The following is a 12,064-nucleotide window of genomic DNA, read 5'->3' as shown; positions in this document are numbered from 1 at the left end:
GTTGTGGTGCACAGACTTAGTTGCTCTGCAGCATGTGAGATCTTCCCAGACCAGGGCTCGAACCTGTGTCCCCTGTGTTGGCAGGTGGATTCTTAACCCCTGTGCCACCAGGGAAGCCCTTGTTGTAATTTACGTCAGAGTGTTCTGCCTATGTTTTCCTCTAAGATTTTTATAGTGTCTGGCCTTACATTTAGGTCTTTAATCCATTTTGAGTTTATTTTAGTGTACGGTGTTAGGAAGTGTTCTAATTTCATTCTTTTACATGTAGCTGTCTGGTTTTCCCAGCACCACTTATTAAAGAGGCTGTCTTTTCTCCATTGTATATTCTTGCCTCCTTTGTAAAATATAAGGTGACCATATGTGTGTGGGTTTATCTCTGGGCTTTCTATCCTGTTCCATTGATCTACAGTTCTGTTTTTGTGCCAGTACCGTACTGTCTTGATTATTGTAGCTTTGCAGTATAGTGTGAAGTCAGGGAGTCTGATTCCTCCAGCTCCGTTTTTTTCCCTCAAATTACTTTGGCTATTCTGGGTCTTTTGTGTCTCCATACAAATTTTAAGATTTTTTGTTCTAGTTCTGTAAAAAAATGTCACTGGTAATTTGATAGGGATTGCATTGAATCAGTACATTGCTTTGGGTAGTAGAGTCATTTTCACAGTGTTGATTCCAAACAATCCAAACACATGATATATCCAAACACATGATATATCCCTCCATCTGTTTGTGTCATCTTTGATTTCTTCAGTGATCTCTTGGTTATTTAGTAACGTATTGTTTGGCCTCCATATGTTTGTGTTTTTTACTTTTTTTCCCCTTAATTTGTTTCTAATCTCATAGCATTGTGGTCGAAAAAGACGCTTGATATGATTTAAATTTTCTTAAATTTACTGAGGCTTGATTTGTGACCCAAGCTGTGATCTCTCCTGGAGAATGTTCCATGTGCACTTGAGAAGAAAGTGTATTCTGTTGTTTTTGGATGGAATGTCCTGTAAATATCAATTATGTCCATCTGGTCTAATGTGTCATTTAAAGCTTGTGCTTCCTCATTTATTTTTTGTTTGGATGATCTGTCCATTGGTGTAAATTGGGTACTAAAGTCACCTACTATTATTGTGTTACTGTTGATTTCCCCTTTTATAGCTGTTAGCATTTGCCTTATGTATTGAGGTGCTCCTATGTTGGGTGCATATATATTTATAATTGCTATATCTTCTTGGATTGATCCCTTGATCATTATGTAGTGTCCTTCCTTGTCTCTTGTAACATTCTTTATTTTAAAGTCTATTTTATCTGATATGAGGACTGCTACTCCAGCTTTCTTTTGATTTCCATTTGCATGGAATATCTTTTTCTATCCCCTCACTTTCAGTCTGTATGTGTCCCTAGGTCTGAAGTGGGTGTCTTGTAGACAGCATATAGATGGGTCTTGTTTTTGTATCCATTCAGCAAGCCTGTGTCTTTTGGTTGGAGCATGTAATCCATTCATGTTTAAGGTAATTATCTATATGTATGTTCCTATTATCAATTGTTATGGGTTTGTTTCTGTAGGTCTTTTCCTTCTCTTGTGTTCCTGCCTAGAGAAGTTCCTTTAGCATTTGTTGTAGAGCTGGTTTGGTGGTGCTGAATTCTCTTAACTTTTGTTTGTCTGTAAAGCTTTTGATGTCTCTGTCAAATCTGAATGAGATCCTTGCTGGGTAGAGTAATCTTGGTTGGAGGTTTTCCCTTTTCATCACTTTAAATATATCTTGCCACTCCCATTCTGGCCTGTAGGGTTTCTGCCAAAAGATCAGCTGTTAACCTTATGGAGATTCCCTTGTATGTTATTTGTTGCTTTTCCCTTGCTGCTTTTAATACTTTTTCTTTGTGTTTAATTTTTGTTCATTTGATTAATATGTGTCTTGGCATGTTTCTCCTTGGGTTTATCCTGTATGGAATTCTCTGCACTTCCTGGACTTGATTGACTATTTCCTTTCGCATGTTGGGGAAGTTTTCGACTATAATCTCCTCAAATATTTTCTCAGACCCTTTCTTCCTTTCTTCTTCTTCTGGCATGCATATAATTAAAATGCTGGTGCACTGAATGTTGTCCCAGAGATCTCTGGGTCTGTCCTCCTTTCTTTTCATTCTTCTTTCTGCTCTGCAGCAGTTATTTCCACCATTCTATCTTCCAGCTCACTTATCCATTCTTCTGCCTCAGTTATTCTGCTATTGATTCCTTCTAGAGTATTTTCAGTTTCAGTTATTGTGTTGTTCATTACTGTTTGTTTGCTCTGTAGTTCTCCTAGTTCCTTGTTAAACGTTTCTTGTATTTTCTGTATTCTATTTCTGAGATTTCGGATCATCTTTACTATCATTACTCTGAATTCTTTTTCAGGTAGTTTGCCTATTTCCTCTTCATTTATTTGGTCTTGTGGGTTTTTATCTTGCTCTTTCGCCTCTAAGATATTTCTCTGTCTTCTCATTTTGTCTAATTTACAGTATTTGAGGTCTCCTTTCCCCAGGCTGCAGAGTCATAGTTCCTCTTGCTTCTGTTCTCTGCCCCTGGTGGTGAGGTTGGTCCAGTGGCTTGCATAGGCTTCCTGATGGGAGGGAGTTGTGCCTGCGTTCTGGTGGGTGGAGCTGAGTCTTTTCCCTCTGATGAGCAGGGCCAAATCAGGTGGTGTGTTTTGGGGTGTCTGTGAGCTTCGTATCTTTAGGTAGTCTGTGTGCTGATGGGTGGGTTTGTGTTCCTGTCTTGTCTGTTGGTTGGTGTGAGGTGTCCAGTGCTGGGAGCTGCTGGTAGTTGGGTGGAGCTGGGTCTTGGATTCAGATAGAGGCCTTTGTGAGAGCTCTCGGCAATTAATCTTCCCTGGGGCCAGGAATTCTCTAATGGTCCAGCATCCTGGACTTGGTGCTCCCACTCTGGAGCCTCAGGCCTGACTCCTGGTCGAGGAACCAAGACCCTGCAAGTGGCTTCTCCTGGCAATAAAGGGGATTAAAAAAAAAAGACTAACAAAACCCCAGACAAATGGTAAAAAGTAAAATCAAACAAACAAAAAGAGAAACAAGGAAACACACACACGTAAAAGAAACAAAAATAGAACCAAATAAACAAAAAAGCAAGAGAAAAACCAGACAAATGGAAGAACTCAAAATCAACCAATTAGGATTAAAACTAACAAAAACACACAACCCATAAACAAAAGCAAAGCAGTGTGCCAACTGAAGAATAAAGCAAGGAAACAGAATTGACTGATAAAAATGATTAAAAACATAATAATAAAATAAAACAAAATTGGAAAAAACACAGGACAACAGAAAAGCAAAGTAGAAATGGAAATATTAAAAATATATATGTTAAAGAAAAAGAAGAAGAAAATAAGGGAAAAGAACACAGCATAACAAAAAAAAACAAAGTAAAAATAGAAATAAGTTTTTAAAATAAAAATTAAAAATATACTATAAAAGATGGAGATCCCAGGGCTTCCCTGGTGGCGCAGTGGTTGAGAGTCCACCTGCCGATGCAGGCAACACAGGTTTGTGCTCCGGTCCAGGAGGATCCCACGTGCCGTACAGCGGCTGGGCCCGTGAGCCATGGCCGCTGAGCCTGTGTGTCCAGAGCCTGTGATCCACAACAGGAGAGACCACAACAGTGAGAGGCCTGCGTACCGCAAAAAAAAAAAAAAAAAAAAAAAAAAAAAAGATGGAGATCCCAAAAGACTAAATAAGAAAAATACTAAAACAACAAAAACAAACAAACCAAAAAAAATAAGAAGCTCCCTCCCAAAAAAGCCAGAACCAACAACAGAATGAATCAAAACATAATAGAATTAGTAATAATAATTATGTCTCCCTCAAGTCTCCACTGTAAGTGTCCTTGCACATGCCATGAGCCTCAGCCCACCTCTGCCTCCCCATGAGGCTCTCCTGCCTCTGGGCTGCTCTCTGGACCTGCTGTGGGCCCTGTGGGGACCTCTCAGACTCTGATGTGGCCCAGTTCCTGCATGTGCTGCCCCCAAAGTCCACAGCTGTCAGAGCTAGACCGTTTTAATTTGTGGGAACACTCATTGTCTACTCAGATATTCCATAGATGTGGTCTACCTATATGATTGTGGGGATTTAATCTGCAGCTTGTACAGCTGTTGGAAAGATTTTTGATCTTCTTCCTTAGTCCCCCCATCCCTGGGGTTCAGCTTTGTTTTTTTTTTGTTTTATTTGTTTTTTTGAATTTTATTTAATTTATTTTTTTATACAGCATGTTCTTATTAGTTATTTTATACATATTAGTGTATATATGTCAATCCCAATCTCCCAATTCATCACACCACCACCATCAGCTTTGGTTTTATCCCCACCTCTGTGTGTGGTCCACCCACAGGAGTCTGGTCCTGAGGCCACCTTGGAGCTCTTGGGTCTGCCCCAGTGAGGACAGGGCACAGAGGTGGTATGACTGCTTGGATCATGGGAGCCCTGGCAGCACCAAATGTGCAGGGAAGCCTGTGGCCATGGGCACAGGAGATATGGCCCTAGTGAGGGCCTTTTCTGGTGCCCAGTGTAAGGCGCGTGAGGGCCAGCCCTGAGGGGGGCTTCTCTTATTATCATCAGCAAGCACCCGCGTGTGCAGAGAGAGAGGTTACAATAGTAGCTCCTCCCCCTGCATGTGACTCAGCAGTAGCGCCTGCTTCCACGGCAGCCTGGCCTTCCTCTGTAGGCATTCCCTGCTGTGGATTTCCTCCCTCCCATCCCCTCAGTCTGTCTCCCCACAGCCAACGGCAGTTCTCGCTCCAAGCCTGTTCTCCAGTCCCCATGCTCCAGCTCCCAGCCCCCTTGCACACCTGTGAACATACGTCCCAGTCCGGGCCACACAGGGCTGTGGTATGGACCATCTGTGTATTTCTCACTCTGTACCATCTGCTACAGATCGGCCACTTCACCCTCTTCCGACAGCCTCAAATGTTTCCCTCCTGTCCCAATCGATTTCCCCGTTGGAGAGGGGGTTTCCCCAAATTCGGGACTCTCTCCTCTGCCTCAGCTCCCCGACCCTGGGATGCAGGTCCCATCCTGCTTCTCCTCCTTCTCCCTTCTTTTCCCATCCTGGCAGGCGGACTCTCAACCACTGTGCCACCAGGGAAGCCCATGCAGGGATTTTTATAGTCCTTTCCAGTGTCCACGGTCTTCTGCTAGTTTTCAGCCAGTGTTCTGTGAGAATTATTGCATCTATAGATGCATTCCTGATGCATCCGTGGAGACAGATGAACTCCACGTCCTCCTATTCCTCTGCCATCTTGAATCCCCACCCACCCCCAATCTCATTTTTAAAATGAGGAAACTGAAGCTGAAAGAGGGTCATCTGTCCTTGGTGTAATGTTGCCAACCAGCATTTATTGAGTCCTCGCTATGTGCCAGGATCAGTACAATTCTTTTACGTGTATTATTCCCTTTCATCTTCAAAATCTGTGTGGCATCATCCATATTTCTCAGAGGAGGAAATTGAGACTAGAAAATATTCAAACTTTTACAGTCTTAAGGGAGAAATAGATAAGTTTCCCTGGGACAAATTGCAATTCGGGGGACAGGGGTTAGAAACATGGAGATCAAAACACCAAGTGAAAAACCAGAGGCTAAGTGGATGGAGGTCCCCTCCCAACACATCACATGGCCAAGGTCACACAGCTTGTAAGCAGAGAATGTAGAATTCGAACTCTGATCTGCATGCCTCAGAGCCCAGACTGTTATCTACCACTCTGTCCTGTCCTTATTCTTTTTCTTTTTCAGAAAAATATGGGATAAGAAAGACATCCTACAAAGACCAGTTTCACCCATGCAAATCTTGGCTACCTACAGGGGATTCTAACTACTGTCATTAACTGATTAACTAAGGGTTAATGAATACTTTATTTTTTTAAATAGTCCTTGGAGAAGAAAAATCTACTGAAAAATGGTCCTCTACCCAAATTAGCAAATATAATCAGGATGCTTAACTGCCAGTAGTAGGAGCACAACTTCAACAAACGTAAACTAAAGGGTATGTTTATTAAAAAGGCACTTGAGGGCTTCCCTGGTGGCGCAGTGATTGAGCGTCCGCCTGCCGAGGCAGGGGACATGGGTTCGTGCCCCGGTCCAGGAAGATCCCACATGCTTGTGTTCCGCAAAAAAAAAAAAAAAAAAAAGGCACTTGAGAGTCAGACAAAGAAAGAAAATGTTCTCAAACTGGGAGAAAGCAGAGATGCTTCTGAAGTTCCATTTGACAGTGACAAGAAGAAAGATCTTCTAGAAAGATTGGCTTCTCCAGCAGCAAGGCTTGTATTAGTGTCCTACTGCTGCTGTCACAAGTGACCACAAACTTAGTGGCTTAATACCACACAAATCTAATATCTTATAGTTCTGGAGGTCAGAAGTCTGACATAGGTCTCATTAGGCTGAAATGAAGACGTGAATAGGGCTGTGTTCCTTTCTGGAAGCTCTGGGGGAGGGTGTATTTTCTCACCTTTCTCAGTTTCTAGACACCACCTGCTTTCCTTGGCTCATGGCCCCCTCCCTCCATCTTCAAAGGCAAGCAAAGCTGCATCTCTCCCTGAATGCTTTTCTGTTTCTCCCATCTCCCCAACTCTCCTCTTCTTCCTCGCTCTTCCATTCTTAAGCACCCTTATGATTACACCGACCCCCACCTGTTTTATCCAGGATACTCTCCCTATTTTAAGGTTGGCTGATTAGCAACCTTAATTCCTCCTGAAACTTTAATTCCCCTTTGCCATATACTGTAATATACTCATGGATTGAGAGCATTAGGGTATGGATACGTTTGAGGGCCACCATTACTCTGCCTACCATAAGAGGTGTTGGGCTGCTCCCCGCAGATCTACAAGGCCCACACTTGCCCAGCTTTAAGACCGAAGAAAGAGCCCAGAATCAGTAATAGAGACATCAAAGGTTTAATGGATGGGAGAGCTTACACATCTGAAGCAAGGTCCTGGTGCAACATCCCACCATGGGCAGCAGACAGCAGGCAGGACATGGTGGCAGTCTTTGCTCGGAGTGTGGCAGGGGGATAGGATAGGGAGATTACCAGCTATAGGGGAATTGATGTCAGGTGGGCTCATTAGTTACCAGGGAAACCAGTGCAGGGGCAGGCTGCACCCATCCCCCTGTTTTTTAAACATCTTTATTGGAGTATAATTGCTTTACAATGGTGCGTTAGTTTCTGCTGTATAACAAAGTGAATCAGCTATATGTATACATATATCCCCATATCCCATCCCTCTTGTGTCTCCCTCCCACCCTCCCTATCCTACCCCTCTAGGTGGTCACAAAGCACTGAGCTGATCTCCCCGTGAGATGCAGCTGCTTCGATAAGAACCATTACTAGCTGGGGCCTGGGGCAACTACGTAGGAAAGTCAGTCACCTGTGTAGGGTGTAGGTGAAGCAGGCCCTGGCTGGGCAGGGGATGTATGGAGAGCAAGAGAACAGCTATCTTGGGACTTCCGTGGCGGTCCAGTGGTTAGGACTCTGTTCTTCCACTGCAGGGAGCGTGGGTTCAATCCCTGGTTGGGAAACTAAGATCCTGCATGCCACGAGGCACGGTGAAAAAAAAAAGAACAGCCATCTTGAGTGGCCTGACCATACAAGAGGGTAGACACCTGGATTTACCAATCAGGGATTCTGAACACAAAGGGTGAGGGGTAAACTTCCAGAAGGAAGTTGGAGTGTTGGAAGAGGGGGAATAATTTATGAGTGGCCAAAAGTGACAAAAGTCCTCAATGAATGGGGAGTCATTTCAGAAGATGGAAGGGCTGCTGAGTGAACATAACTGTAGCTACCTGCTATGGAGCAACATCACCGTACTACAGAGCGAAATCTCTCTTTGACAATTTGTTCTCTCTCAATGTCTCAAGACCAGGCTTATGACTACCACCAACTGTATGTAGTGCTCAACAGGAAATACCAGGGAAGGGGTTCTGTATTGGCTTGTAAAATACCCTGACTTAAAAAAAAATTCCAGCATAAGTTGTTTTCTTGTTGTTTGTCCTTGTCTTAGAAAAGTGGACTGTAGAATTCATAAAAATGATTATGTGAGGGCACCAGTGCATTGACATTTTTTTCTGCTGTGTTTAAGACAATACAACTTCTTTAAAATAAATGGTAGTAAGACCTTTCTCTCAATTTAAGGCATAAACATTCTTATCTTTATTCACTCAAACTTGGTGAATTTTCTTGGCCAGATAAAACAATTTGTTTACATTCTGGGCTGCTGGAATCCCCTTACCTCACTCTATTGCCAATAGGTAACTAGATGATTTACAGTTTGGTGTGTGTATTGTTCTAGATCTTTTTCTATTGGATTCATATGTAGAAACATGCAATAAAAAAGTTTGACTAGAATTTTTCTCATGTAACAATGCTCTTTAGAGAACATTGTAGGTCAGGCCAGATAGCTCTACCTTGTTTTTTGAAATAGACCACTGCAAGATCTTCTGAATGTCTTGAGAGGAGCTCTAGATTCAGATATTTATGGGAAAAGTTCTGATTTTTTATATGTTGGCAACTAATTAAAAAATGTATAGAAGGGTGTGAAAGCATAACAGAATATGCCTGTGGCATTGATTCATCCCATCAATGGCCAGTCTGAGACCTCAGAATGGACATGCTCTTCAATGTAGCCACACATGCGTGGTGTTGGTAGAATCTGCTGAGGTCTGGGCGTAAGAGGATGAAGGAGGACAGTACTCTGATGGTTCTAGTTGAGACGATGATCATTCACCAGTGAAGGGAGATTGAACTTCTCAGCCTCCTTGACCTTAGTCAAAGTCATATGACTAGTTCTGGTGAATAGGTTGTGGGCAGAAGGGACATGTGTGATTGCCAGGCTGTGGTGAAAACCCTTTGCCTGCTCTTCTCCCAGCAATTATAGAAGCACATACTAAAAAGGAGCCTCCAACATACTGGATCCCTGAGTGACTATTCTGAGAGAAGCCCTTCTAATAAAACACATCAGACATTTGTGTGAGTGAGAGGTAAACCTTGGTTGTTTTATGATTCTGAAATTCTGTGTTTTTTAAAAATAATTTAAAAATTGTAATATTACTGAGTTTATCCTGACTAATTTGGGGTATATTCATTTTCTATTGCTGTTTGACAAATTACCATAAACTTAGCAGCTTGAAATAATACCCTTTTATTTGCTCAGAGTTTTGTAGGTCAGGAGCTGCATTCTAATCTGATGGTTCAACCAGGTAAAGTTTCCCTTCCAAGCTCCCTTGGGTCATTGGCAGAATTCATGTCCTTGTGGTTGTAGTACTGAGGTTCCCACTGTCTTTCTAGTTGTTGATCTGGGACCATTCTCAGCTTCTAGAGGCTCATCTCAGGTTCTTGCTATGTAGCCCCCTCCTTTGACAACCAAGAATCTTCCTGAAATTGAATCCTTTTCATTCTTTGCAGTTCCCTGACTTCCCTTTCTATAACCAGCAAGAGGAAATTCTCTGCTTTTTAAAGCCTCATGTGATTAGATTACTGTGATTGGGATTATGTCTTTATTCAAGGTCAACTGTACCAAGTAATATAACCTAATCATGGGAATAAAATCCATCATGTTTATAGTCCTGGGAATTAGGCAGGGCAATTTACACCAAAGGGGCAGAAAAGCTTGGGATCCATATTAAGAGTCTGTCTTACACATGGGGAGAAAGTAAGAATGAGAGCAAGTGAGTGAGAAAGAGTATTTGTTGGTCTATTTCTGCCTGGGGAAGAATCTATACACTTATCTCTTTTTTAATGACTCTAATTCATTCCTGAAAATTCTGATGCTAAGTAAAAAGTCATTAAATGGGAAAATTTTTTTCCATTACTTTTAATGGGAAAATTATGATGCATTCCATCTCAATCTAAAATACCCTCATGACTTTCAAAGATAGAAAATATATCAATTGAACAATGGAAACAAGTTTACATAAGTAATAATTTTTAAATGGAGAGTAAATATAGTTGTTCACAAGATATAATGCAAAGAAGCTTCATTGTACTTGCCAAAAGAGGAAGGTAAAACTTAATTGAAAAATTGGCAAAAGACCTAAATAGACATTTCTCCAAAGAAGATATACAGATTGCCAACAAACACATGAAAGGATGCTCAACATCACTAATCATTAGAGAAATGCAAATCAAAACTACAATGAGGTATCACCTCACACCAGTCAGAATGGCCATCATCAAAAAATCTACAAACAATAAATGCTGGATAGGGTGTGGAGAAAAGGGAACCCTCCTGCACTGTTGGTGGGAATGTGAATTGATACAGGCACTATGGAGAACAGTATGGAGGTTCCTTAAAAAACTAAAAATAGAACTACCATACAACCCAGCAATCCCACTACTGGACATATACCCTGAGAAAACCATAATTCAGAAAGAGTCATGTACCACAATGTTCACTGCAGCTCTATTTACAATAGCCAGGACATGGAACCAACCTAAGTGTCCATCAACACACGAATAGATAAAGAAGATGTGGCACATATATACAATGGAATATTACTCAGCCACAAAAAGAAACGAAATTGAGTTATTTGTAGTGAGGTGGATGGACCTAGAGTCTGTCATACAGAGTGAAGTAAGTCAGAAAGAGAAAAACAAGTATCATATGCTAACACATATATATGGAATCTAAAAAAAAAAAAAGGTTCTGAAGAACCTAGGGGCAGGACAGGAATAAAGACGCAGATGTAGAGAATAGACTTGAGGACATGGGGAAGGAGAAGGGTAAGCTAGGACGAAGTGAGAGAGTGGCATGGACATATATACACTACCAAATGTAAAATAGCTAGTGAGAAGCAGCCGCATAGCACAGGGAGATCAGCTCAGTGCTTTGTGTCCACCTAGAGGGGTGAGATAGGGAGGGTGGGAGGGAGATGCAAGAGGGAGGAGATATGGGGATATATGTATATGTATAGCTGATTCACTTTGTTATAAAGCAGAAACTAACACACCATCGTAAAGCGATTATATTCCAATAAAGATGTTAAAAAAAAACTTAACTGAGAAGGAAATACACAAGGGAATGGTGCGTTTTTCTTTCTGCACCATGTTCTTCAGTAATTTCTGAACGATCTGGGGGCTGATGGGTTGGTTATCTTGTATTCAGATTGTACCAAAAAATTACAGTAGAGCTCAGATAAACACCTTTAGGACAAAACAACACTGAACATGAGAGTGATCATGGAAATAGTACATGTGCCAAGTACACTGGAGAGCTATAGAAGATGCTGCCTTTTTATCCCTCACTCTTGGTGTATATATGCAGGGAAAATCTTCAGAGTTCGTTCCAAACATGGCTTGCAATTCAAATTTGTTCCACTTAGTATTTTCTGACTTGAAACTGTTGTGTTGGGTAAATTGGAAAGTGTGTCTTTGCCAGAAACCGTAGTGTCAAACTATCACTTCTTATAGTATATTTATTTAATGTGTTTTGGGGAAAAAACATTGGTATTAAAAAATAAATAAAAAGAGTGGTTGTCCAAAAAGTAGCATAAATTTTCAAGAGCCATTATGACAAAAATTGATTGAACAGCTATAATGTGATCTAGTAATTAAATCTAGTCCTAGGGTACATAGTTTAGGGACCTTCTGAAATACATAGGCCCATAGTTGGTTTCTATTTGTTAGCTGTCATTGAAAAAATCCCTCTTCTTTTTCATAGTTACATTGAAAATTAACAACTATCATAAAGAAAAAAATTAGATTAAATCAAGTCAAAATGACCCATTTGGGGGTTCTCACTAATTAGAAATTGCTGGAAGAACCATGCTTCAGAAATAAATGTAGAGCTTAAGGTAGATAGTTATTGGCTTTTATAAATCTTTTAATATTTTAAAAAGGAAATTTCAAAGTTAAATGTCAATTTCATATTTCAGGGTGCTATTTACTGTAGCACAAAAACATGATAATGAAAATACAGTTTTAAAAAGTCAACACAAAAGCAATAATAATGAAATTCTGTATCTTCCTTTAAAATATTTTAGTAGGAACTGTCCATTTATGTTATAGTATTATACCTCTGTTTTCTAAATGCTAGGTAGGGTAGTTTTTTTGGAT

The sequence above is a fragment of the Neophocaena asiaeorientalis genome, unplaced genomic scaffold (genome assembly GCF_003031525.2).
Source record: "Neophocaena asiaeorientalis asiaeorientalis breed wild unplaced genomic scaffold, Neophocaena_asiaeorientalis_V1.1 scaffold91, whole genome shotgun sequence".
In the NCBI taxonomy this organism is placed as follows: Eukaryota; Metazoa; Chordata; class Mammalia; order Artiodactyla; family Phocoenidae; genus Neophocaena; species Neophocaena asiaeorientalis.
Note: the sequence above shows the minus strand (reverse complement) of the source record.